The sequence below is a fragment of the Condylura cristata genome, unplaced genomic scaffold, assembly GCF_000260355.1.
Source record: "Condylura cristata isolate star-nosed mole 26May11 unplaced genomic scaffold, ConCri1.0 scaffold00001, whole genome shotgun sequence".
Taxonomy (NCBI): Eukaryota; Metazoa; Chordata; class Mammalia; order Eulipotyphla; family Talpidae; genus Condylura; species Condylura cristata.
The window spans coordinates 61,379,360-61,405,890 of NW_004567102.1; the positions used below are offsets into that span (position 1 = coordinate 61,379,360).

Here is a 26,531-nt window from a genome sequence, read left to right on the forward strand (position 1 = left end):
AACTAAATTAGCACAGTAAATGCATAGGTGCTTAAAAGGGCTGATAATCATCATACAAGTATGTGATGATGCATTGTCTTAGTCAACTGGGAGAGCCATAACAAAACATTACCAACTGGTGTCTTCAGAACAAAAATTCATTTTCTCAAAGTTTCTTCAGGCTATAAATCTCAAGTCGGGGTAAGAGATTGGATTCTGGTGAGACTCTGAACTCTCTGACAGTCTTTTGTCAAAAGGGAATTAATTTTATCATGGCGACTCCATCCTCATGACCTCATCTAAGCCTAGTTACCTCTCAAGGACCTCTATTGTCCAAACATCAAATTGGGTGTTAGAGTTTCAACATATTATTTTGGAGGGACACAATTCAGCCTTTTATATGCATGTTTCTATTTCATTATTTAAAATTGCTAAAAAACAACAATGCATAGCTATTTTTATAGAGTTGTATCTTTCACGTTAAAACAATGAAAACCATGATCAAGTTTCCTTACTACCAGTATATGTCCAACTTACTCTCATGAAATGTCAGTAGGTACTACACATAGTGGAATAGTTTAGGGATGGAAATTAATCATAAAGACCCATGTTTTGTAACAAACATTTTTACACTCAATTAGGTGCAGACAGGAAATCTATCTTTAACTCATCAACCCAGAAAATCTCATGCAAGGACATAAACCATTTTAGAATATGTCTGATTTTATAAATTTGAAATTTTGAATAAAACCTACAGAGTATTTCCCAAATTCTATGGATTTGGATTCAAATATAAGTTAGATGTTGGTTCCTAGCAAAGATGATTTCAACAAGGCAGATATAATATGCATAACTGTATTCAGCTCTGAAATACTCATTTTCTGGTATTTTATGTTAGGGTTGATAATTTCTTTTTTCCTGAGCCAAATGTGCATAAATAAAATCCCTTACCTAGTCCCAGAAGTCTCGGAGACTAAATTGTCCCCCTGTCATTGAATCACAAACCCACTGAAATGCATAAGATGTAATGACATATTATTTCAATTAAGAAAATAAGATACTAAACTGAATGCTTCAAAATCATTAGCTTTCCATGAGCTGTTGACTCTGGTGCATTTTTTTTTTTAACTTTCTTTTTCTTAAAGACATTTTCATGGAAATCAAGTCTTCCTTAAGAATTAATCATCTCCTGCTGCTTTTACCCCAGGAAGAATCATAATACTACCACTGTGGTGTCACAATAGCTATAACTTTATATCCATTAAGAGAGCATGACATTTTCCCCACCTCTCCAAAAATGAACTCAACATATTCATACATTTAAAATGTAAATGTATTCTAATAATAAGGACTCCCATGTGTAGCTTATTTGTAAAATAATACTCATATGAAATGATGGATTTTTCACATTGCCATCAGCTACATTCAGGATATTTGTGGAAATGCAAGAACTAAGAACTAAATTTCTTTCTCTGAGTATTTATGCAATATTTCGATCAATTTGGCACACACAGGTATGTATGTATATATGTAGATAGATATAGAAAGAGGAGGGAGGGAGGGGAAGAGGGAAAGAATGAGGGAGGGAAGGACCTGTATTTTCTATTTATAAGGAAATTTTCATCCATTTGTTGGATAAGCAGTGACTGTCCAATAAATTAATGTTTTCTGGGCTTGGGCTCCCCAAAAAGGTAAGATAGTTTTTTTCTCAATATGCCAAGAAATGACATTTCCCAGGGTTACCTTGCTGGCGGAACTAAGGTTAATTACTTAGAAGCAGCAGATTATTATTTTTTAGAAAGATTTATTTATTTATACATACAGAACTGGGGTTACAGGCCAGAGGTGCAGGGGCCGTGAGAGGATTCACCAGTGACAGAATGGGGTGCAGAACAGGCAGACTAACAAAGTATACTGCTAAGGGGAGCAGTGGGCGGGTCAGGAGAGGTCTGCCTCGCCATGTGGACACCTCTGGGGCAGGCGGGATGGAATTCATGCAGAAGTGGCTTTAGCTTCTTAGTGCTGTGCTTTAACCCGCTGCACCACCAGGGAGGGCAGGGGACAGCAGATTATTTAAATTAAAAGCAATGAAGCCCCTAGTGGCTAAGACAAGCTTCATTCTTTTAACAGTCTTTGCCCTTTTCTAATGGAAGAAGCATTCACTATTCCCCTGTTTTATAAAGAAATTATATCATTTGAGGGTTTATCATCCAGGTGCTTTATTGGGAAACAGTCCTCTTTATCTGAGAAATTCTTATTTTGCTTTCACAATAAAAGATTATAGTCTCCCCATACTGTGAACTCTCCCCTTCCTTCTTTCTCTCTATGCCCCCAAACATAAAATATGATACAGGTATATATCTCAAGTCTGTGCCAATTTTCTTCAGAATCTACATTTAGTAAGTTCTTCATAAGTGTGTTCTTATTTATTTTTTGTTTGCTCACACATCTGATTTTGTTTTAATTACTCATTGTCCTAGAAGAACCGTAGAGGAAGATAGTTTCCTCTTCACCCTGATCATTTCATGTGAATATGTATATAAGGAAGGATATTTTTGAGTATATAATTATTAATTAGAGACATGACTACTTTTGTTGAATGTCCAAGTAGGTTTTAAATAAAAATTACACTGCAGTAGTCCATGTTTTTTGCATCTTTAATTATCAGGGATATAGGCTGACACTTTGTATAATTACTACAGAATTGATGGTAGTGTCATAACTGAATCAAAAGCAGATACATAGATTTGTTTTCTTTTTTCTTTAATGAAGTAAAACTTTTAAGATTTTTGTGGGGGAAAAAATGCCTAAATTAGGCATCATTGTAAAAGGATATTATAAGGATATTATTATACTTTTACTTGGACTCAAATCTTTACCAAGCTATTTGAAAGGCTTAGTAAAGTCAGAGGAATGCTATACTGTGAAAAAAAAGAAAAGACAAGGATGCATATAAAAAACATAATTCATGTGATTCATATGCAAAATTAAATAGAAACACATCAAAAAGTTAAAAAAAAGATGACAAATGCATAAAATTTAAAAAAAAAATACATCCTTTACCTCTTTTTCAAAATAAAGAACAAATCAGTGGACTCTATCCCAAAGCTTCATCTTTCTGGATCAATCCCACAAACTCCATGAAGAAAATACACGTATTGTGTGAAGAAAATGCATACGGAAATTTCACAGAGAGATAATATTTGGTAGCAGTTTTATTTCATCATTTAATCTATAGGGAGAAAACAGCTTCCTGTGCTTTTCAAAGGATTTCTGAATGAGCTTTAGACTCCTTTATGCATTTCTGAAAAGAACATTAAGGTATCTATGCCAATATTTCAAAAATGCAAGCAATTAGATAAACACAAATAATACTTTATAAAATGCTTCTTCTAAGAAACTCACAGGGTTTTAGAAATAGCTGATAAAGCTGATCTAGCTATAGCAGGGGACAAGTACTCTACTATCCTTTGATAAGAAAAGAAACTGAAATTGTATTAAACAGAAACAGATTTCTGAAGTTTATTCATTATTGCATTTTTCAAAGTATTGCTTTGTCCAAAACATTACCATCCTCTGTATTATTTGTCCAGACAGGGTTAAAGTTGGAAAAGCTTTTAAGTTTTATGTGAGAAAAATGTCATTCATCAGTAACTATTAAATGACTTTTTTCACTGGGCATTTATAGTTCTGACAATGAAGGGTTGAATTTCTTTCCATCTAGAACCTCGAAATTGTTCAACATTTCAACTTTTATATGCCAGAAGAGTAGTCATCTTATTGAGTATTCTAGAGATAAAAATTATATCCTTAGCAGCTCATGAGATAAGAAGAGAGGAAAATTAGGTCATTGTCCTCTAAGAACCTACCTGGTATTTATTATCAGGTGGAATCAACTTTGGTATATGTGCTAGAAGTTGAAAAAAGAAGCCATGTTCCTAAATCAGTCTAGGTTTTGAGGATGGCAGGATTACATGGAACAGTGAAATCCCCTATCCTGTCATTTCAAATAGCTTATATGAATAGGATTTGACTATTGACAGATCCATATTTCTGACATTTAGATTTCTCAGAGCAGTTATTTCTATGGAGTGAGCATTTTTATAACCTTTATTTGACTAAGCTTATTCAAGCTTTACAACTGCATTGGTTTCATCACCATTCCATTGACGATTCAGTAAAATAAGTTTTATGAAAGTGTGGGTAGCATGTGTTTTTAGAAACTACCAAGCAGCCATCCTTTGAGTAAGAGCTATAGACATATACTCTACTAGATGTTTCCCATCCAGTGTTTCTTTCTATCTTAGAAAAGGAGAGAGAAATGGGAAACAGATTAGAGATCATTTTCCTTACACACAAAAAAGTCACTTTCTTTTTTAATTTTATAACAAACTATTAAATATTCAAATTTGAACATTAAACCCATTGCTTCAGCATCAGAGGTGGTTCTTCAAAGATAAAATTAACTGTTTTCCATAGCTTATTTCTGATTAAAACATGCCTTTTAGAAGAGATTCCACATATCATAAAAATAATCAGATCATTAAAATGTTTTGCTGAGACAGTTTTCAAGTGAAAGCCATAATGGTTAATATCCTAGTTCTAAAATTGATCATAATTATATTGCCTTAGGCTTTTATAGCATCTTTGCTCCAGAGAAACTAAAAATCATCTTAGAAGCAAAATTGTGTATCTGTATGATATTTCTGATTTCCTGGGGGAAAACTCAGTTACATCAGAAGTCACAGTGACTCAGAAAGAACACTTGGATAAGGAAAGAAGGACATAAATTGACTAAATAAGGCTTGCCAGTACTTAATGTCGGAAATAATTACTTTGTTATGTGGCAAGTAGTTAAACACTGTATCTTGCTAGGGCTTCAATAACAAAGAACTACAAACTGGATGGTCTTGACAATTATTCCTCAAAGTTCCACAATCCAGAAATTTAAATCAAGCTATTGGCAGGGTTGGTCCCTTCTAAAAGCTGCAGGAAATGTTTTTATTCCAAGCTTCTCTCCAAGGCTTATAGGCAGAATGTCTGTCTTTACATTTCCATAACATTCTCCATATAAGCCTGTTGTTAGGAGTGGGAAGCAAATCTTACCCTATTCCTCTGGGTTCTTCTCAACTGATTGGGAAATTAAATTAACATCAGACAGATTAGTAGGAGAAAAGAACAAATTAAATTACATGGACTTGAATTTTCAAACCAGTGGGGCATAATCAGGGTATATAACCTAGGCTAAGGAATGAGATAGGGACATAGAGATTCAGGAAAGGAGAACTCCCATACTGAGGAGATGGAGACACTTATGAGGAAGACCAGGTGTCCGATCCTCTTTAATTAGATGTTTGCCCTTCCATAAAGGTACATTTCTCTGACAGAAAGGTATTTCTTAAATATCAGAAGCATCTCACATTTTTATTCTTCTAGGAGTGAAGGGAGCCACAAAAGTTTCTTTTAGGCATGCATGCTTCAGTGATCACAGCTCAAAATTATCCATATGCTACAAGACACATCTTGCGAAGGTTTGAATGACATCTTGGGGAGGCCCATGGTATATGTGTATCTGCAAATGTCCTGTATTTGTAGGGACAGCAATCACATGGGTTAGGGTGCTTCCCATTGAACTAATTTTAACTTGATATGGTTTGAAAGATCTTGTTTCCAAAAAAGGTCATATTATGAGGTACTGGAAGCTAGAACTTTTTAGAATCTGAATGGGTGAATGGTGGGGGCTACTACTCAATCTATGACAAATGTTATGTGGTTTCTACTCATAGATATAATCATTTATAACTAGTATAAAATAAGGCCTTTGGTTTAACAACAACAACAAAAAAAAAAAACAAGTGATTTCTTCTCAAATTCCAAAGATAACTTAAAAGAGCAATTATTGAAGTGATGACTTTTGGTAGTAATGTCCTTCATTTCCCTTCTGTTGTAGAACTATTAAGTTAAATGCACATGTATGCATTAATATGCATAGTTTAAATAATGGATGTATGCCACACATCCATGATGTCAGGGACACACTGTACACACATTTTAACGAGACACTAGAATACCAAAACACAAAATATTTTAGATATTTAACATAAATATGTCCAAATTTGTCATTCACTCACTAATTAGAAATAGTAGTTCATGTTTACCAATATTTAACTATATGCTACCCTACACTTTATACCCTACCAATATATAAGCCCTAATGTAAATAAAGGCCCCAAATTTAATTTTTATGTTAAAAAAATCTGAATTTATTGATGTTAGCCTCTCAGAGTAGAGTTTATTATAAGTTATAGCTTTTATATGATTAAATTACATGCCATAAAATAATAATTGTTAAATGAAAATTTATACAATAAAATGATATGTCTAAGGAATCTTCCTCGACTTCTCTCAGTAAAAAAAAAAAAAATTCTAATACTTAAGAAATGCTGTTAAGTATGAATGTTATTAAACAGAATGAAGTTTAGCCTGTAAAGTTTGTTAATTAATCTGAAGAACATTTATTCAATATAATCTACTTTTCTCAGACTTCTAATTTAGAAAAATTTTTAGGGTTAATAGAACACTGAAAAGGTACCATGTGAAATGTCAAGAAATAAATTTGAAAATATTTTTGTATTATTTAGATGTATTTTGTTAGTATTAAAAAAATACCCAGGCAAGCTTTTCAACTTTAAGTCAGTCCTAAGTAATTTTCAGTTGCAAAGAGCTCAGATTCCATTTTCTAGAAAAAAAAAATGCCTAAATTAAAGCAAAAATCAAAAACCAACAAGCAAGAATGAGACATATTCTGGATTGGAACCATATTTATATTTAGAAATATGGAAACATGATGTTATACTGGCTGTGAGAACTGCAATCCCTTGTTTATAAAATAATGGCCATTCTGAATCCATAGACTACATGTTACCAGTGAAATGTGAGCCACAGCAAAATAGGAATATTTCCTGATGTCCTGCAAATTGTTTCTCTTGAAACTGAAACAGAATAATGTATAACATCACAGTCTTAATTATGTAAAGCAGAACATTTTAATGAAACCACTTATTAATTTATTGCATTGCTCATTCGTAATTTTAAAAGATCTTATGAAAAAAATTCTTTTTAAAAATATCATTATTTTACGAGTGCCCCCAATTAAACATTTTATTATTTTTCATATTGCATATGTCAAGGCCTCTTTCTCCCCAGGTTATATAAGCTATGTGAGCTTCTAGTGAATGGAATCAAATCAATTTATCTTGCAATGGATCCTGATGAAAGACTGAAGAACTGCTAAGTGGACATTCATTTAAAAAAAAAAAATTAAAAGCATTCAAGTATTTTTATCTTCTTTCTAAAAATGTCTTTGATTCTTTTGAAAGGGGAATTAGACTTTACCAGATTATTTAAAAATCATTAAGAATATGTAAATCAGGCATTGCCACTCCCTTCCTATGGTGATGAAGAGCAATCGAAAGTAAAGGCATGTAATATGATTTAAGGAAAAGCAGTATTAAGTAATTGCTAATAAAGGGTGGGGGAGGGGTATCCAGTAGCAAAGTCTGGGTGAGCCAGATATAGGTGGTGTGAAACCATCAGAGAACACAACAGCATCTCCACCTTTGAGGCTCTGGTATTCACCAACAACAACTCACCCTAATGAGGACAAAATCACAGAGAAAGAATTGCCCACACCAAGTAAGTCTTAGGCAATGCTGGATTGCCATGACTCATCCATTCTAACTGCTGACTCCAACAATTCCTGTTATCTCTGTGACTTCTGAATACACGTTGTTCTTTTCACTTGTTTATGAATGTGAGTCACATGGCACCTAAATCTGAAAAGACTTCACCTAACTGCACCTTGCTCCTTACTCCCTCAGGACTAGTTTTATTGAAATGCAACTATGCCCTCCCTGGTGGCACAAGGGTTTAATTCTCAGCACCCTGAAGCTATCTGCAGGCACTGAAGACCAGGGAGCTGACCCACAGCAGACCTCTTCTGTCTCCCCTGCTGTTTCCCTCAGCAGTTTATTTCAGTCCATCAGCATGTCTGCTTCCCACTCTGTCTCTGGTGAATCCTTTCTCCCTCTACCCCATACCTCTGGACTCCACCCTTGCTCTTATATGCATAAATAAGTAAAATAAATCTTAAAAAAAAAGAAAGAAAGAAAGAAATGCAACCATACCCACTTGTTGCTACCCTGTTTTGTACCTCTATGTCTTCCCATCGACACTGGTAGCTGTGTCGCACAGTCACAACCTAGGCCATATGGTCACCCAAACCTGTAATATTTATTAACTGCCTCTGCTCTCTGTGTCTAAGAGAGTAACTGGCAATGCAGAAACTTATAAATCTATTTTAAATTGAGTTTAAATTGGGAAATTTAAACTAGTACTTTATAAATATTGATCAGGCATAAGAAGGGCATATGGCATAGTGAAATTAAAGTAGGGTTTAGATGGGACAATTTTATGTTTAAAACCTGGCTTTGCTCCTTATTATCAACTGTACCTCAGTGTTCATATATTAAAAACTTGATCAATTAAAATATTTAGCCCAGCGTCAGACATAATACCTGTGATAAGACCTTTCCTTCTACGTACTACCAACTATTCCTATTTAAATTAATTGATTATAACCATAAATATTCATCTATATAAATAATTTTTTAAATTGTCTCTTTTGGAAGGGGGAAATTACTTCAGCTCCATCCATTCATTCTTTTTGCTCTGTACATAGAGTTCTGAGTACGGAGATTAAACTGCATTTTCATGTATATGGTAATTGGGGTTATATAACTGAGAATGTGAGCCCTAGAGGCTTAGAGGTTCATTTCTTTGAAGAGACTTTACATTGTGAAGTACATAACTGATGTTCAACTCATTCAAAACCACCATCATAATAAAGTCAAGGAATGTAAACAATGCAGGAAAATATTTCTCCAACCAACATTTAGAATGTATAAAGGGTAAAATCATGTATTCTTATTCATATGAAAAACTCCTAGTGTTTTTAATGTATTCACCATCAGTTACAAAAGCATATTGGCATATTTGCTAATCTTTTCCACAGATTGGTACAATTCTTTATTATAAACCAGCATTGGGCCCCAATGGATTTTTTTCATAAGGTGTTCATTTGGGACACAAATGCATTTTCCCCGTTTTAATTAAAAAATATTATGAAGTTTGGTTATGGTCTCAGTGTGTCCATCAAAACCTTTTTAATATTATGAAGCTGAACTGTTACCTAGGTAAAACTGTAGACAAGCTCATGCTTATGAGTTTGTATATTGTCTATATAAGGGGCAGTAGCAAGACCCTGTTAGTGTAAGTGTTGTCTCTTTTAGAAAGTTGTAGATATAAACCACCAGAATGACTTAAATGTCCCTTTTGGGCTCTTCTAGACCACTGTCTTTTTACAAATTTCTTAGACATACCATATAATTATTTATGTGTGTGTGTGTGTGTATACATACATATATGTACTGCAATTGTCTGCATGCTTCTGATCTCCCGCTAAAATGTAGGCTCTTTGAAGCAATTCATCTTCGTTTGTATTCTCTGGTGCCCAACATAATAACTGGCTCTAGGTAATGCAATTGAATATCAAATGCCTCCTGGTGCATTTTATGTTGTAGATGCTCCAAATACATGTGCTGCATGAAAGAATAAATCTTTTTGGCTTTTTCTGTTCTCAGTCTCTGGCACTATTTCCCAAGGAATTATTTCACAACTGCTCCTTTATCACCAGACTATTACAATGGGAAGTCTTGTTAACCTATAAAGAAATAGAGTGCCATCCCATCTCCTAAGTCCAAGACAGTCCTTGCATGAAATACCACTAAATCCTGGCCACTGCCTTCAAGCTCTCCAGGAAGAGGGGGGCAAGAAAAGTGATGTGCTTGGGCCTCCTTGATGGTGCAGGGGTTAAAGACACAATGATCTCAAGCTAGCACCATACACTGCAACCCAGGCTGGCCAGGAAGCTAACCAACATGTGCAGCAGACCTCTCCTGTCTCGTCTGCTGTCCCTCTCAGCAGTGTATTTCAGTCAATCTGCCTGTTCTGCTCCCACTCTGTCTCTGGTGAATCCTCTCACATCCCCGCATCTCTGGCCTGTACCCCAATTCTTGTATGCATAAATAAATAAATCTTAAAAAATAGATTGTAAGAAAGGGGTCCAAAATTATTTAAAAAAAGAAAAAAGTGTGTGTTCTTCTGGGGTTAGGATTTGAGGTGGGTATAGGAAAAGGAGGGCTTTAAGATCAGACTAGCACAGAGGACTGAGTGTGTCCAGTCAGTCCTTGGAAGCCAAAGGATGCAGAGTCCTGGCACTGGCTAAGGAAGGGGCAAGATACTTTGCTACAGGAAAACAGGGGACAGGAGTGGCGTTTGTTGTTTCTGGCATTTCTGGATTCTATTTTCCTCAGGTAAAGATTTTAAGGGATATGAAGAAAATTAATTGATTTATATTAAGAATCATTAATAGTGCAGTTACAGGTGATGAAGGAAAGGACTGAGGAAGGAAAGCAACCATTATCATATTCACAGATAATTGTTAGGAGATGTTCACAAATATGCTACTTACTCTCTTGGCCTTTTTTTTTTTTTCTTCCTAAATTTAAACTCTGGAGAGCAGATTTAGTCTGAGTTCAGCACAATTTTATCTAATAGTATTGTATGCATTTATGATTCTTTATAAAATTTTTAAAAGACCACAATAATTTATTATTTATATTGTACTTATAAGTTGAATAACTGAACACAACTGAAAAGTTCCAACTGTGATTTTTTTTTTTTTAATGTGCTGCATTCACTTGATTCTGTATCCTTTCCTTACTCCTTCTGCCAACTTTACTTGACAATTTATTTGCATTACTATACTAGGCTGGCCAGGAAAGACTATTTGAAATAGAGCATAATCAAATTTAAGATGCAGAATATTAAATGGACTAAGTATTAAAGTTTTATGTTCTCCTAGCTATACAACCAAGATAGAATTATCCCTTGGTAGGTAACAAAATGTGTTGTTATTGGCATTTTGAATTCTAAGAGCCAAAACTAATCCACACTTCATGAACAACATAATGCTTTGCCTTGGATAGGACATCAGCAACACCTTGAGCTCAGATTAGACTAGACTGCCTATCTAGCCTCTAGAATGGAAGAGTGAGGTTGTACCCTTTTCTGTAACTTGAAAAATATGTTTTTCATGATATGGACTTCATCTCTTATTAGATAGTAAGTGTAACAGAGGAACAAAGAGCAGTGATCCTGACCAGGACTCCAACTACTCCAAACAACTCATCCATGCCAACTTGTAGAAGGTGTCCCTTCTAAATGGACATAACTACTACACTAGAGCTTCAGTGGCACTTTTTTTTTCTTTTTTTTTTTTTATCTTACAAAAGTTTATTTTTACATCATTTTGTACATTTTTTTTCCATCTCAATTGTAATCCCTGTGGGTTTCCCATCATCAAGTCACCCATGTGTCATCACCATAATCCTGCAGAGGCACTTTCTTGCCTCTTTAATCAGGCACCCTTCCTTTTCCAGGGCACAATCTATGGCAGTTCCAGGTTGTTCCCTGATATACATGGACTGAGCCACTGTAACTCAGTTGGTAATGACTAGTTTGAAAGTTCCGATTTGTTTGTTGGATTAGCACATTATACATTTGTGCAATACTTAAGAATTTGTCATGTTAAACTCACCTATGTCCTGTTAACTTCTCTTCCTAAGTAAGCTGGGCAATTCTTCTCTTACTTTAGAAAACTAATGCTTACAGAGTATGTGATATGTCCTGGGGAAATGGTGGTAACAAGACTAGAACCCACATAGACTTTGGTAATTTAATAAGCTGGAACTAGAGTCTCAAAAATAATGGTGGATATCTACTAAAGTAACTGTATGATAGACACAATTCTAATTTTAGAAGGTGAGTTTGAATAAGAACGAGAGGTTCAAATTTAATTAAGCCTATTATTACCTTCTCTAATACAACTGATGATTGGTGTTATCCCCTATCAATCTAGGGCCAAAGGGGAAAAAAATGAAGACAATGTTGACAACACAGAGAAATTGAGTTCTAATAAAATCATGATATTACAAATTTTCTGCTCACTGTAATTGTTAAAGTGGACTTAGGAAAACAAGTCTCTCATTTTTCCTTATATGGGATTTATTTCCATATTTCTAATACACCAGCAACCACAACATAGGATAAAATTAAAGATAAAACGTATTTCTGGCCCTCCCTGGGGGTGCAGTGGGTTAAAGCACAGCATTGAGAATCTAAAGCCACTCTGCATGAGTTCGATTCCGCCTGCCCTGGAGGTGACCACATGGTGTAGCAGACCTCTCCTGACCTGCCCACTGCTCCCCTCAGCAGTGTACTTCGTAGATCTGCCTGTTCTGTTCCCCACTCTGTCTCTGGTGAAGCCTCTCACCGCCCCTGAGCATCTGGACTGTACCCCAGTTCTGTATGCACAAATAAATAAATCTTAAAAAAAAAAAAAACTTATTCCTTATATTATTCACTCACAACAATGTCTTCATGCTATTACTACAGTCAAAGGATAGTGATTATATTTAAAATAAGTATGCAATTTAAATTTATATGATGATGTGACAATATGGATTGAATGTTTACTATAGGTTTTATTATTTAATCTAGCACCCATTCTTACTGAAATTTCATGTAGTAAGAACTCAGGTCTTTATTATTTCAAAAGCAATGGACTTCTAAAATCTGATCAGAATCACAATAATACTCCTTTTGACTTTTTTTTTTGATATGGTCAGTTTTAAATGTAGTCAACACAAAAGAAATTAGAAAACCATTATATAAAAAGGCATACTTGTGTTTCTGTCTAAGTTTGATTTTTCAAATATTTCAAAATTGTAAACATAATCAAAAATAAGCTCACAGATGCACAATTGGATATAGAAATGAACAGTCTGATTTAGACTTCACTGAGATGTTATTAGGAAAAATGAAAACACTTGATTTTATCTTTTCTGCCAATCTCAAGCCAGATCTTTTTAGTTGAAACTTTAATACTATATGTTATATATAGAATTACTTTATTTCCTTTCAAAGTTTTGTTATATATGTTTTCTTTCAGTATTGAAACCTATCATGATTTATTAACCCCTCTTGCTTTGCTATTATACTTGGTTTATTTTATCCCACAGTTTAATATAAGCCTAATTTGCTCATTCACTCAATTATTCCTCTATATCCATGCACTTATTCATTCATACTTCCATTTATAGTGTTTACCAGGTGCTCGTTCTCCTCCAGGCATTGTTCTATGTCATGAAAATGAAAAAGATGTAGGCTCTTATTTTTTATATTTGACTTTAATTAATCTGAAATTTGCTTATATATATGGTATTAAAAGAGGCCCATTGATATTCTGCACAAAGAATATAAATAGCACACCTATGTACTATTTATTAAGAAAGCCTTTATCTTAATTAAATTATAATCTTTATTAAATATTAAGCTATTGTACTTTTAATTTTTTATCCAATTAGACAATATTCATCAACTTATATCTTCATGTAAGCAAGAAGTCTATCAATATAAATTATGAGTTAGATGTGCTAGGTAAATTGTTTCTAATAAATCATTAATACATGACTAATACAATAGAAAAGTTAATGCAGCTATCATATACAATCACTTTTGTACCATTAATGGTGTTGGCGTCAAACACCGGGGAACAACTGGCTAAATGCTAAGGTGCCCTAGGGCCTTGGGGTCCCTTGGGGAAGCCCATACTACCTTGGATAAGACTGTGTTCTCCACTGAACGGGCCTGAAGGATTCTGTTCCCAATAAAAAAAAAATTCAAAATATTGCAAACTTCCCAAAACAATCCCCTGTGGTTTCCTAAAACAAACTGAATTCAATTATAATATCATTGTATTAATTAGGGAATACCTTATGATTTAATTTCACAAATTAGTTCTTAATGAATTACTGTTTTTATTATAGAATATGTGGTTTCACATTCTTCCAACTTTGAAATCTGAAAGTAAATATGGTTTAAAGACTAGACCCAAAGGACATTATTAAAGGAGCATCTATGCTAAAAACAGCTTTTGTTGGTAGAAGATAAATTAGGTTGTAAAGGCTGAAATATGCCAATGGAGAAAATCAGAAAAAAATTCCCCCAAAAGATTCAAAAACTGTTTTCACATGTTGTCTATCTATACATAAATTATATTAATATATAAGAGCATTGTACCTTAACATAGAGAATGTATATTTCAAATCTCTGCTATGTGAAGCAAGCATTTGGTTGTCTCCCACAGAGCCTGCAATCTTACTTACTATAAATGGATTGTGTTTGAATTCAGAAATGTCATTTGTTTTAATTTAGCATGATTTTCATCAAAAATTTTTACATGCTTCTCATATAGAAATAAAGCAATTTATGAATGTTATTTCTTTGCTGTTATCATAAGTTCTGATTTAAGGCATGAAAATAATTGAACTTTTTAAAAAATATGTATCGATCTAGCTCCCCTGCTTACTAGTAAGCTGTTCCATGACTTCACAGTCTATTAAGTTCTATACATCTAACCTCATTAGTGAGATATGCAAGTCTATGCTTTCAATGTAGCTTTTACTCTAAACAGATAAGTGCCAATAAGGTGTAAAAACATACACAAAATTTACAAGCTTTAATTGAAAATAATGATTTTGAAGTTAGAAGCCTGAGACAAATATAATAGAGTACAAACTCCCACCATTTTCACCTCTCAATTTTCATGTTTCTCACATGTGAAATGAAGATAATAGTAGCTATCTTATAGATTTGCTACAGTCAGTGACATGATACCTCACAAGTCATTAGCACAGCATTATGTGTATTATATATGCTCAATACCATTGTCATCAACATCACCATTATTATTACTATTATCTTCATGATTTATTAAGGGAGACATTTAACTAATCTGAGTCTCAGTTTTTCTGTCCATGAAAATACCTGAACAAAAACACTCATTCTATCTTACTAGTTTCTTTTAGCAAAAAGATTCTTAAAGGGTAATGTACAAGAAAGCACTGAATTGGATCTAAACCTGCCCACCATTAAGTTTTCATTACTAAGTACCTATGAGTCTGTGGAAGAGCATATCCAGTGGTGATATATAGGATTTAGCTCAAGACATCACGGCTATTAGTATCCTAAGCACTGAGATAAGCCAGTTACCTGTTCTGTGTTTCCAATTCCAATTATGTACAAATATGACGTATGGACTGACTCAGAGTATGAATAGTTATTTCTAAACCATATTGAAATAACTCCATATTCTTTAACTTATATTTAGCTACTGGATTATCCCAGAGAAGAAAAAAAAAAACGAAAGACCCCAGACTCGGGGTCTTCTCAGTGACACCCACTGAGCCAGATAGAGATTCCAGGTCCAGAATGCTGACCACAGCTCTAATGTTAAGTTCCATATAAAGTAGAGTGTGGTGCTATAGTCTCTCTAAGATCCCACCAAATTGCAACCTAAAACACTATTTAGAGCTGAAAATGAAGACAGCAAATATTAATACATGAAGTCACAATCATGTGCATTCTTATTATGAATCTGTTTCCCCTTTAATACATGGTCAGCTCTCAAGCCAACACCCCTGTCTTGCTGCCTGCCTTTTATTGACATCATTTATGTAGCTTAGGAAGAACTATGACCTCATCAAAAACTATCATTTCATAGTGTTGTATTTTATTAAGTTCATACTATGTATGAAGCAGTTTGCTAGGGTTTAGAGATCCAAAGGTGAAAAAAAATCCCTTTATGGTCTCTGCCTGTATTGGGCCAAGACTAGTATGTGACAGAGATATTTATTAAATTATACAAATGGACACCTGCAACTGTAATAAATGTTACTAAGGAGAAATATCCATGCCATGAGTGCCCACAATGGGGTCTTAATCACAGACAGTGACCTTTAGGCTGAAATGTGAGACACATGTAGAAGTTAATTCTGGGTAAGGATTCTAAGTTCACCTTTTCCTTTTTTAGCCAAGTATGAGGAGTTCCTGGTAATGAGGTTAAATTAGTCTGATCCCTGAAGCTTTATACAGGATATAACAAAAGGAAAACCTGTACTAAATAACCCTGAGTACTTAAGTAGACTGGTGAATTCCAAATACAGGTAGGAAATCAGATCTGATCTTAAAATTATGTTGAAATATAAAGTGATAAAATGATACATGAAAGAGTCAATATGGTATATGGGGGGGGGGAGAGCAAGAGAAAAGGTTCCTGAACAATTTAGCTCTACTCAAAAGTACAGTACCAGCCAATGCACACAGGTATGTCACTACAGAAGCTGATTTTTGGTATTGCAAGTCCTGATTAATAAGGAGCTCCCATTTGCAGAGTAAAACAGGAAAATTCCCTAGTAATAAAGTTTATTCTAATTAAATTATCCATATACCTGAAAGCTGAGACTAAAATGGACCAAGTCCAAATCCCCTTTATATAAAAAAATCTACATTTCATGTTTTATCTCAGTTGCATAAGATTTTAGTCTTCAGACTAAGTCTGATTAATTGAAAAAAGTTTCTGACTAATTCTCCTGAATATCAGATCCTGAATAGCAGAGACTTGTAACAGACTCCAAGATGTCCTTTATAATATCTACCTCGGGATATCCATGCTTTGCTTAATCTCCTCCTCTTGAGTGTGTGCTGGAATAAGCTTCTTAGCGTTGGGATTCTGTAGGGACATCTGACTTGCCTAGCAGACTCTCCTCCTGGAGAACACACTGGGAGCCCATGTGAATTTAATTTAAATTAAATTTCCTTTTGGAATTGATAGCAACATTTATCCAATAGCGTTTCCCAGGGACCGGCAAAATCCTGAGTCAAACCCACACAACTGACTTCCACCGACAACCACATGAACATGGAAGCAGATCCTTCCCATTTTCTTCCCAGTAAGAACTCCACTCCGGCTGACACCTCATCACATGTCTGAGAGACCCTGTATTAGAATGTCCAACTAAGTCATGCCCAGACTCCAGAGCCACAAAATAGTGAGAAAATAAATATGTGTGTCAGCCACTTAAGTGGCAATGTTGTTCCATGGTAATGGAATGTAATACAAAAACCTGCTAAGCCCATTAACCCCAGAAAGACCCTATTTACCTCAGTCATTTGTATAAGTTCTTAGAGCTGGAAGAAAGAATTAAATTATTTAGGAACTTCATAATTCTTGTAAAATACTAAAATGAGATTAGTATATGTGAGAAAATTGAAAAGTAAAAACTAGGTTTATAATAAGGTTTTACTATAAATTATAAATAGGCAAATGCTGATAATTTTAGGATAATCAAGAAAACTGGACAGGGTGCAGCAAAAGTTACATTATACTCACAAGATAGGAGAGGGAAAAAATTCAAGAACAATGAAATAATTGCCCCCACCATACTCTGTGCTAAAGAAGCATTATAATCTTTATTATTGAGTAAATAAAACCAAAGTTATTTTATGTATTATTGATCATATGTATGTATCATATACATACCCACACAGATACATTAGAATTTAGACCTGCTATTATGTTGCTTAGTCTACTTAAAAGAAAAGAAGCTAATATATATGTTGTTCTAGTATGTATCTTGTATCTAGTGTGTCTAGCTAATATATATGTTGTTCTAGTATGTATCTTGTATCTAGTGTGTATCTTGTATCTAGTGTATGTATATACACACACAAAGGCAGCATTAGCTCTTTCCTATACATGTCCTATGAATTCTCATTATAATATTACTAATATAGATAAGAAAAATGCATTTCATTACAATAGTTTGAGTAAGTCACATTGTGAGTATAGGGAAAGGTTTTAAGACCTAACCATCTGGCCTCATATATGGTTTTTACAAATTTTCCAATATACAGAGTAGATTCTTAGTATACACACAAACACAGAGGCAAGGGTCCTTTTAAAAATATGTCAGTATCTTAGCTCCACCCCACTTTTTAATAAATGTTTGAAATAGCACATCTCATTTTTTTCAGAGTATTTGAAATCAATAGCTTAGAAATTAATATGACTAAATGTGAAAATACAGTGTGTATTATATGAAGAAACATTTCAATTTTGTTTGGCTCTTTTTACTTGTTAAGTAACAAAGCTGAGAAAAAGGTAAGATCAGTGTTCTAGAAGAGAAAGGGTCACTATAAAGAGATTGGTGACCTGTTATTTTCAAGTTCAAAAATAGAAGAAATTGTGTTAAATTTTAACAGGAGGGATTTAGCTGAGGACATCTTGACATAAGCATTGTTGGACACAAATAGCTTTCTAAGGAAAATGTTGAGTGCCCTTGCATGGAAATATTTAACCTTAAGATAGATACTCATTTTCTTTGACATTTCTTACAGATACATATATTTCTGCTTAGGGACAGGAGAAAGACTAGAAGTAGTTTCCAGGCATAAAATTTTATAACATGAATAACTCTTGTATTTTAACATTAAATTATTGGAAGTGACCTTGAAACCTGCTCTAATTCTACTTTCTTACAGTTTTACTTGTTTGATTATCATAGTTTCTTTTTTCATGATAGAAATATAATCAATAACTTCATACAGCATAAGTTGAAATCAGAAGCACTGAATAACAAGGAATAAATAATGACCTAAAATAAGTGTGAAAGTCACTGCATCAACTATCACTTTTAAAGATACTGGGAAATTACATACATTGAACAAAAAAAAAAAAATCAAAGGCTCATAAGATACTAGCATGTGTATTAGAAAACAAACTACATCTGGGCCTTTGGTGCAGGGGTTAAAATCTCAGTGCTATCAAGTTATTTCTAGCCACTGTGGCAGGAGTTCGATCCTGGCCAGGAAGCTAACCCACAAGGCACAGTAGACACCTCCTGTCTCATCCACTGCTCCCCTCAGCAGTGTGTTTCAGTATATCTATCTTTTTTGCTCCCCACGCTGTTTCTGATGAATCCTCATCTCTGGACTACACCCCAATTCTTGTATGCAAAAATAAATAAATCTCAAAAAGAAAGTAAACAGGCTCACATCTACTGATGTTCCAGTTTAAATGATCAAAATCCCAACTTATGTTATACCAGGAAACATTTCTAACTCCAATTAAAATAAACAGATATTGGCTAGCACTTCAACTAAAAAATATATGTATTTAAATATATTTGCAAGTGCTTATGTTTTCTAATTATTATTAGGAATTCAAAATTTATCATTCTAAGTGAAAAGAACATAATCTCTTTCAAGATTAATTAATTAATGTCCTCAGCATTACTAATTAATCAGCTATGTTATTCTGCATAATAATTTCATTTATTCAATTACACTGAAGCTTTTTTAAGTTAAGCATAGAGACATCTTACAGTGCACTACAGAGAGGTAAGAGTGCAGTTATTTTGAAAGGGTCCAACCTAATATCAGTTATGCATTGATATTAAAAAAAGGAATTGATAATACTTGATAATTTTAAATGTGAAAAAATCATTAAAATGATAAGTCATATAATCTGCACCCTTTTTTAAAAATCTAAATCATTGTTCACTTCTCCAAAGACACATGGATGGCCAGTGGGCACTTGAAAATATGTTCAACATCACTTACATAGAAAATGCAAATTAAATCCACAGTGATATAATATGTCACCTGTGTAAATGGCCCAGATCAAAAAAGACTGCAAACAAAATATGTTGGCAAAGATACAGAAATAAAGGAACAATCATTCACTCTTGGTGTGAATAGGTAAAACCATTGTGGAAAATAGTCTGGAGAGTCCTTTAAAACAAAGATAACACTATATAACCCAGCAATCTTACTTCTAGGTATTTATCTGAAGAATATAAAAACATGAATTGAAAGATATACACACCCACAGATTGCAGTAGTCACATCGCCAAGACAAAGAAACAATCATAACAACCATCAACACAAACTGTATGAAGAAGGCAAAAAGTCATGGTTTTATACTCAATGGAATACTAGTTAGCTATTAAAGTAGGTAAAGTCTTCTTTTTGGACTTTTTGAAAATCTTTTTGAAAATTGAGATGACTGTGCTAATGAAATATGTTAGAAAATGAAAAAAAGCACACGTTTGCAAAGGAATTAACAAAACACAACAAAAAAATAAGCCCTGAGACTGAGAAAAATGTGTCATTTACCAGAGAGAAGGTGTTGTGGGCTTTCTTCTATCGAGGAACTCTCCACCTGTGTGCCATGGCCTCTTTATGTGTGTAAACGATTTGGACAAGGCACTACCATGACTGCCTTGAGACAATGACACCTCACAAGGTGGCCGGGGATGCCATGATAACTTGACTGATTGTGCAGTCAGGGTCCAAGACAGTCTGGGAGTAGCTTGAAAATTACACCAAATCTCAGCTGCATAGTCCTCCCTGAATATGTGGTGGACAACTCCTCCCTTGTTCTCTACATAATTGATACTCTTTGAATACCCTCTGATCCCTTTAAAGTCCTGTTCCCCATAAAGTGAATACCCTTTGTTTCCTCTGGACCCCATTTCTTCTGCCATTGTCACATAATCAATCATGCTTGTTCACTATTATGAAACAAATAGTAAAAGGGTTGTTCACTGGACAGCAGCGGTCTTGTCTTGCAAATCTGCTCTGTAATGCCTCTCTCTGGGGACATGCTTGCACATCTTCCACCACCAGAAGAAGGGGGTTGGGTGTGGGAGAAATGGTGAGGCAGAGTCAATTTGCTCATGGTGAATGGCTTCAGAACTGCAATGGTAGGTGAGATGTGGTCTATAGACATGCTGGCGTGTGAAGTTGTACTTAAAAACTTCTAGGATATGGGCCTTGCCTGGCGGTGCAGCAGGCTGAAAGCAGCACTGTGAAGCTGGCGGTGGCCACTTCTGTGCAAGCTCAATTCCCCCTCCCTGGACATGATTCACAGCCCCTGCACCTCTGGTCTGTAGCCTAGTTCTGTATGCATAAATAAATAAAATCTTTAATATAAAAGGTTCTAGGGTATTCTGAACCAAAGGTAAGTCAACAAAAATATAATTAAACCAGTGGTTAAAAACTAGAATGTAAGTTTTTATAAGCAATCAGAAATTGCTTATTATTTAAATGGTAAAAAAAAAAAAGTTTTATTTGACAGCTATACATATTCATAGCTATTATGAACATGAGTTAAATGGCATACAAGTAGCCCTGCATTATGAATGTTATTAATAAAGGTTCATATCCCATCCTTAATGAGCTAAATAGAAAACAAACCTTTCTCCTTCTGGTCCTCTCTTATAGAATATCCACTAGTTTATTCATTTTGCTTAAAATATTAGAGACTAAGATTAAAGTGAAATTTTTTCTCTAACCAACCCTCAAATGCTCTAGGATTTTCATTTTTATTATGTTTAGTTTCTGTGTTTCACACATACGTCCAGCCATCTGATCTTTATCTTTTTTCCTTCTGAATTGTTTTGCATGCATAATCCTTCCTGCTCCATCCATGTTGCCACAAATGACATGGATTCTATTCAAAATGTTGCTAATGAAGAGCAGTATCCACCTCACCTGGGAAGCAAGTCATAAATGCAGATTCCCAGGTACCACACCAAATGTACTGATCAAAACCTGCCTTTCAAAGAGTTCCCAAGTGATTCAGATGTGTGTAAAAGTTTAAGAGACACTGGGCTTAATATCTATAAATCACTTTCTGTCTTAAGCTCTTCACCATTCACAGAATATAAAAATGCGACTGTGGGAAGCTGCTTCACTCTTTTTTAAAGTAACCTCAGATTGACCCTTTTAATATTATTTCAAAGATACATGAAGTATAAATTAGAAAAATAAGACATATTGCCAAGTGATCCCAGAATAAAAATAGTTACTAGCTGCTGACCTTGAACTATTGTACTTAAATAATGTTACATTTTTCTAACTATATTTGTCAAAGTATATCTTGCTATAAAATTATTATGAAATTTGTACTATGATGCCTAAATATTTTCTCTTAAGACTTCATGTACAAGTTCTCAAAAATTATAGAAAATCCATATTATTTACAATAAAATAATGTTATTCTATGCATCAATCAGTAATGTACACTTCACATTTATTTATATGCATTTATACTGTATACATTTTCTGTAAATATGCTTATATTTTCTCACTACTTTTAATTAGCTCCATGTTTGTTGTTGCCTTTTCTAAATATTTTCCTTCTACATTTATTAACAAAGATTAATCCACCGATGTTCAGTTCTTCAGGGATAACCAATGTTTTCAGGTCAAGCTAAGACATCCTTGTTTTCCTGAAAATCTAACTTTGCTTATCTAACGCCAAGATCTTATTTTTCTAATTTTTATTATCTCAGTAATTATAATTAACCTCATTTTCATTATCTTCGTGAGTCCCTTCTGTTTTTTTTTTTTTTCCCTCTAATTGGTTTAATTTGGGAGATATTTAAGCACAATTATGTTAGGTTTAAACTCTACAGAAACCTTATACAAATAAACTTTAAAAATCTTAAATAAAAGTATCTTCAGAATCTGAATATAAAGGGAGACCCATTTATTTTATTTTGAACAGCAAGCAAAACGATCACACATCTCTCACCTACCTCAAACAGATCATGTTTAGCTGACATGACTGTGGGCTCTGTGAAATTAATCTGACCTGATTTTTTTTTAACTGCGGCAGTGTCAGCTTTATATTAATGGGCTCTTATCCAGTAAAAATGTGCAGTTTCCTAGGAAGCTGAAGGATACCCATTACAAAGAAGAGCAAGGTGTTCTTTAAAAAGGTTTGCTTATAATCTTCTAGACTATATGGAGAATGTGTATTAAACATTATATAGGCAAATAATAAAGACATAAATTTTATTAGTTATAGAATACTAATTTATATTTCAGAAATACTCAAAAAATTAGATGAGAGGAGATTTATTTTAAAGATAAAACATGTAGTAAATACTGTACACAGACTATAATACTTTCTGAGATTTTCAATTTGCCACTTGTATAAGAGCAAACCAAAAAAAGAAGGCCTCTCTCTAAATTTGTTATTATGCAGGGATAAATATTATTTACTAGAAGTTTAATTCATCACAAGGAAAGTTGGCATACATTTCTACAGCATGACTAACCTATTTATTCATTAATCTATTATTACTTGTCCCAATAATGGATTCTATGACATTGAAAAGGGGGCTGCTTTTTTAGTCTGAGGTTTCTTATATAAGAAACCTGAAAAAGAAGACCTATTTACTTTAGTTAAAAAGTGATTTATGTAAAAATATTTCATGGAAGATAAATTTGCAATTCTTCTGTATCAGTTTTATGTGAATTCTCTGAAAATTTGACTCAGAGCAAAAGAGATTTACAGTAATCAGAAGATGCTGGTATATCAGCTGATATTGACACCATAACAAACTGAAAATTCTATGGCTTAAAATAATGCAAATTTATTATTTTACAGCTGCCTCAGAAGTCCAATGTCTCAAGCAGCTAAAGTCAAGTTGTCTATAGAATTATACTCCTTCTGGAGGTTTAGGGAAGAACTATATTCTAGCCTTTTCTAGCTTGTATGGGGTTCCACATTCCACAGCCTCTTCCTCCATCTTTAAAGCCAGTAGTGTAGTAACTGGGAAACTCCTAATATCACATCTTTCTATGACCACACTGAGGGATGGAATTAAAATTATTTTTAAAGATTTATTTATTTATGCAGACAGAACTGGGGTACAGGCCAGAGGTGTAGGGATGGAGAGAAGATTCATCACACACAGAGCGGGGAGCAGAACAGGCAGATGGTCGAAGCACAATGGTAAGGGGAGCAGTAGGTGCGTCAGGAGAGGTCTGCCGCACCATGTGGATCACCTCTGGGGCAGGCGGGGATCAAACTCATGTGAAAGTGGCTTTAGCTTCTTAGTGCAGTGCTTTAACCCGTTGCACCACCAAGGAGGGCCCGGAATTAAATTTTTAAGGATTCGTATTATTAGATTGGGTCCACCCAGATAATCTGGGGGATTCGATCATTTCTTCACCCAGGCACTTAATCACACCTGTACATTCTCTTTTAGCATGTATGGTAACAAATTCATGGATTCTGGGGACTCAGGAATGTATATCTTGAGGGTTTTACTCTGCATCCCATCACAAATATTCTAGCTAGTGTTTGTCAATAGGCATTATGTGAGCATTTTTCTATACAAAATCCTGTTTTGGCCTACTGAATAGAGCAGAGTATTTTGTGGGGATCTTACACATTGCTGAATTTCCCTGTCCCACAGTCAGAACATCTTTAATGGACCAAACCAAAAAATTCCACTTGTATTTGCAAAAGCTCCAAATAGGATGTAATTAGAATCAGCACAGTCTACTGACAGCAAGAATTTCTTCTTTGTTCTTTTTCTTTCTACTGTCCCTCTTCTTCATTTTTTGTGTTTGTTTGTTTTAGGGGTTTATATTCAGAAACTAGCACACTTTATAGTTAGCATTCATTAATATCTTAATAGCTAAAGGAATGAGTATATATAGATAAATGGATGATAAAACAGGAGAGGTATAGTATTGTACAGTGATCTGATATATGCCAAATCTGGTGGTGGTGACCGTGTATAATAAGTTCCATAATACAATGAGAGTGTCATTTCTAGATTTGATTTGCTAGTAAAATGAAGGATAGGTTAGAGGACAGGAGAATATATAGATCTTTATACAGTGTATTAGTTTTCTGTTGACATATTACATAACATCCCAAATCTTAGTGAGCTAAAACAACTATGATCATTTATTTTGCTCAGAAATCAGTTAGAGCTTAGCAGGGATAGCTAATCTCGATTCCATGTGTACTCCAAAGGTTGGGTCAACTGTTATTTATTTTCAAGATGATTCATTCACATGTCTGAAAAGTTGTGTTGGCTATTGATCTATTGGCCAAGAGTCTTGCACCTCTCAGTATGAGTTTACCCCTACATTGCCTGATTTTTTTTTTTTTTAATAACATGGTTTGAAAAACAAGTATCCCAAGAATGCAAGATTAAAATGACTGGCATTTCTAGGATGTGTCTTTGGAAGACATAAAGCATCACTTTCATTATATTTTATTTATTGAGGTTGTCATATGAGCCTGTGTGGATTCAAGAAGGAAAACAGACCTCATCTCTCCATGTAAGAAAGGCCAAGGGCACATTATAAGAAGAGCACAGTAGGATATACAACTGTTGCCACTTGTGAAAAACACAGTATGTCACTGAGGATTCCAAATGTGAAATGGTAAAAACTTAAAGAGGAGTGGTCACCAAGAGGAAAAGAATGGAATCAAGAACTGAGCTCTCCAAAGTTTAGATATTGTGTAAATAAGAGAAAGAATATTTTTAGTAGAATTGCTGAATGGAAAAATTTCATTAATCTCAGTATACAAAATTTCATTAATCTCAGTATTTGGGCTCTTGGCTTCCAAATAAGTCTTCTAACTTTCTTAGATTTTTTTTCTCCATCACCATTTTTCAGACTTCCATTGCCCGTGAAAAATTGATTATGAAAATAACCATATGTTATCATGTATGAAGTTTAAGCCATAATCTTAGATGTATGACTTGATATTTATTCCTCATATACAGTAGAGAATGTATTTAAAACTTACACATAATTTACTAGGGGGTGGTATCTGAATCACCTGAAAGGAATGTTGGACCACAGATTGCTAGGTCTCACTCTTAGTTTATGATGGATTAGTTAGTTTTAGTTAATTAGTTTCCTAATCAAGGCTCTCACTAGAAAGGTTAGCATTTCCACTCAGTTCACAGCTGATGCTGATACTGATGGTCTGGTGTCCTCTATTCTAGAGCACTGTTAATAGAGACGCTAACTTACTTGGAATTTTGTAAAAATTGCTATGTCCATAAAGCTAACATGAATTGCCTTATTTTAACACAAAATTGATTGAAATTAAACATTGAAAAACATAAATTGGAAACCAGGTAAGAATTGTTTCTGGTATCAAGGATCTTCAAAATTTTTCACAAATTTTCTCACTTTTGTTTTCAGAGTTAATAAAATATTAAAAAGTAGGTATGAATTCTCTTTTAATCTTTCTTCCCTCACCCACTGAGAGATAACATTTCTATATGAATGAAACTGCTTCTATTAAGTTGGAAACTGGATCATTTTTGAGAACTTCAGGTAACAAAATGAACATGAAATAGATAAAATTTAATTTCTGAAACTGTCACCTTTTAAAGATACCAGGGCCTCACCTAAAAATAGAAACAGTGGGACTGGAAACCTAAGGAAGTCTAGCCAGAATTGAAATAGTAGTGACATTTCAATGCATGTCATTAAAGTCAAAATCCTAGGCGAAGGGAGCCCAGCAAACAAGAATCGCCCTATGTGCCAGTGTTAGCCAGGAAGACAAGACACCAAATCTGATGAGGATTATAACTCCAGTTATCAGGTAGAAACTCTGAAAATAAAGTCTGTTTCTAATCACAATGACTGGTGATGAGAAGACAGGGTACTCAAAAAATATTTGTTGAGGGGGG

General features: G+C 34.2%; 1 protein-coding gene across 1 annotated transcript in view; it reads right to left on the reverse strand.

Moving 5' to 3' along the window:
- The window catches only part of TRDN (triadin), a 132,005-nt gene that overhangs the window by 91,007 nt on the left and 14,467 nt on the right, over positions 1-26,531 (reverse strand). The gene's annotated exons all lie outside the window — the stretch shown is intronic.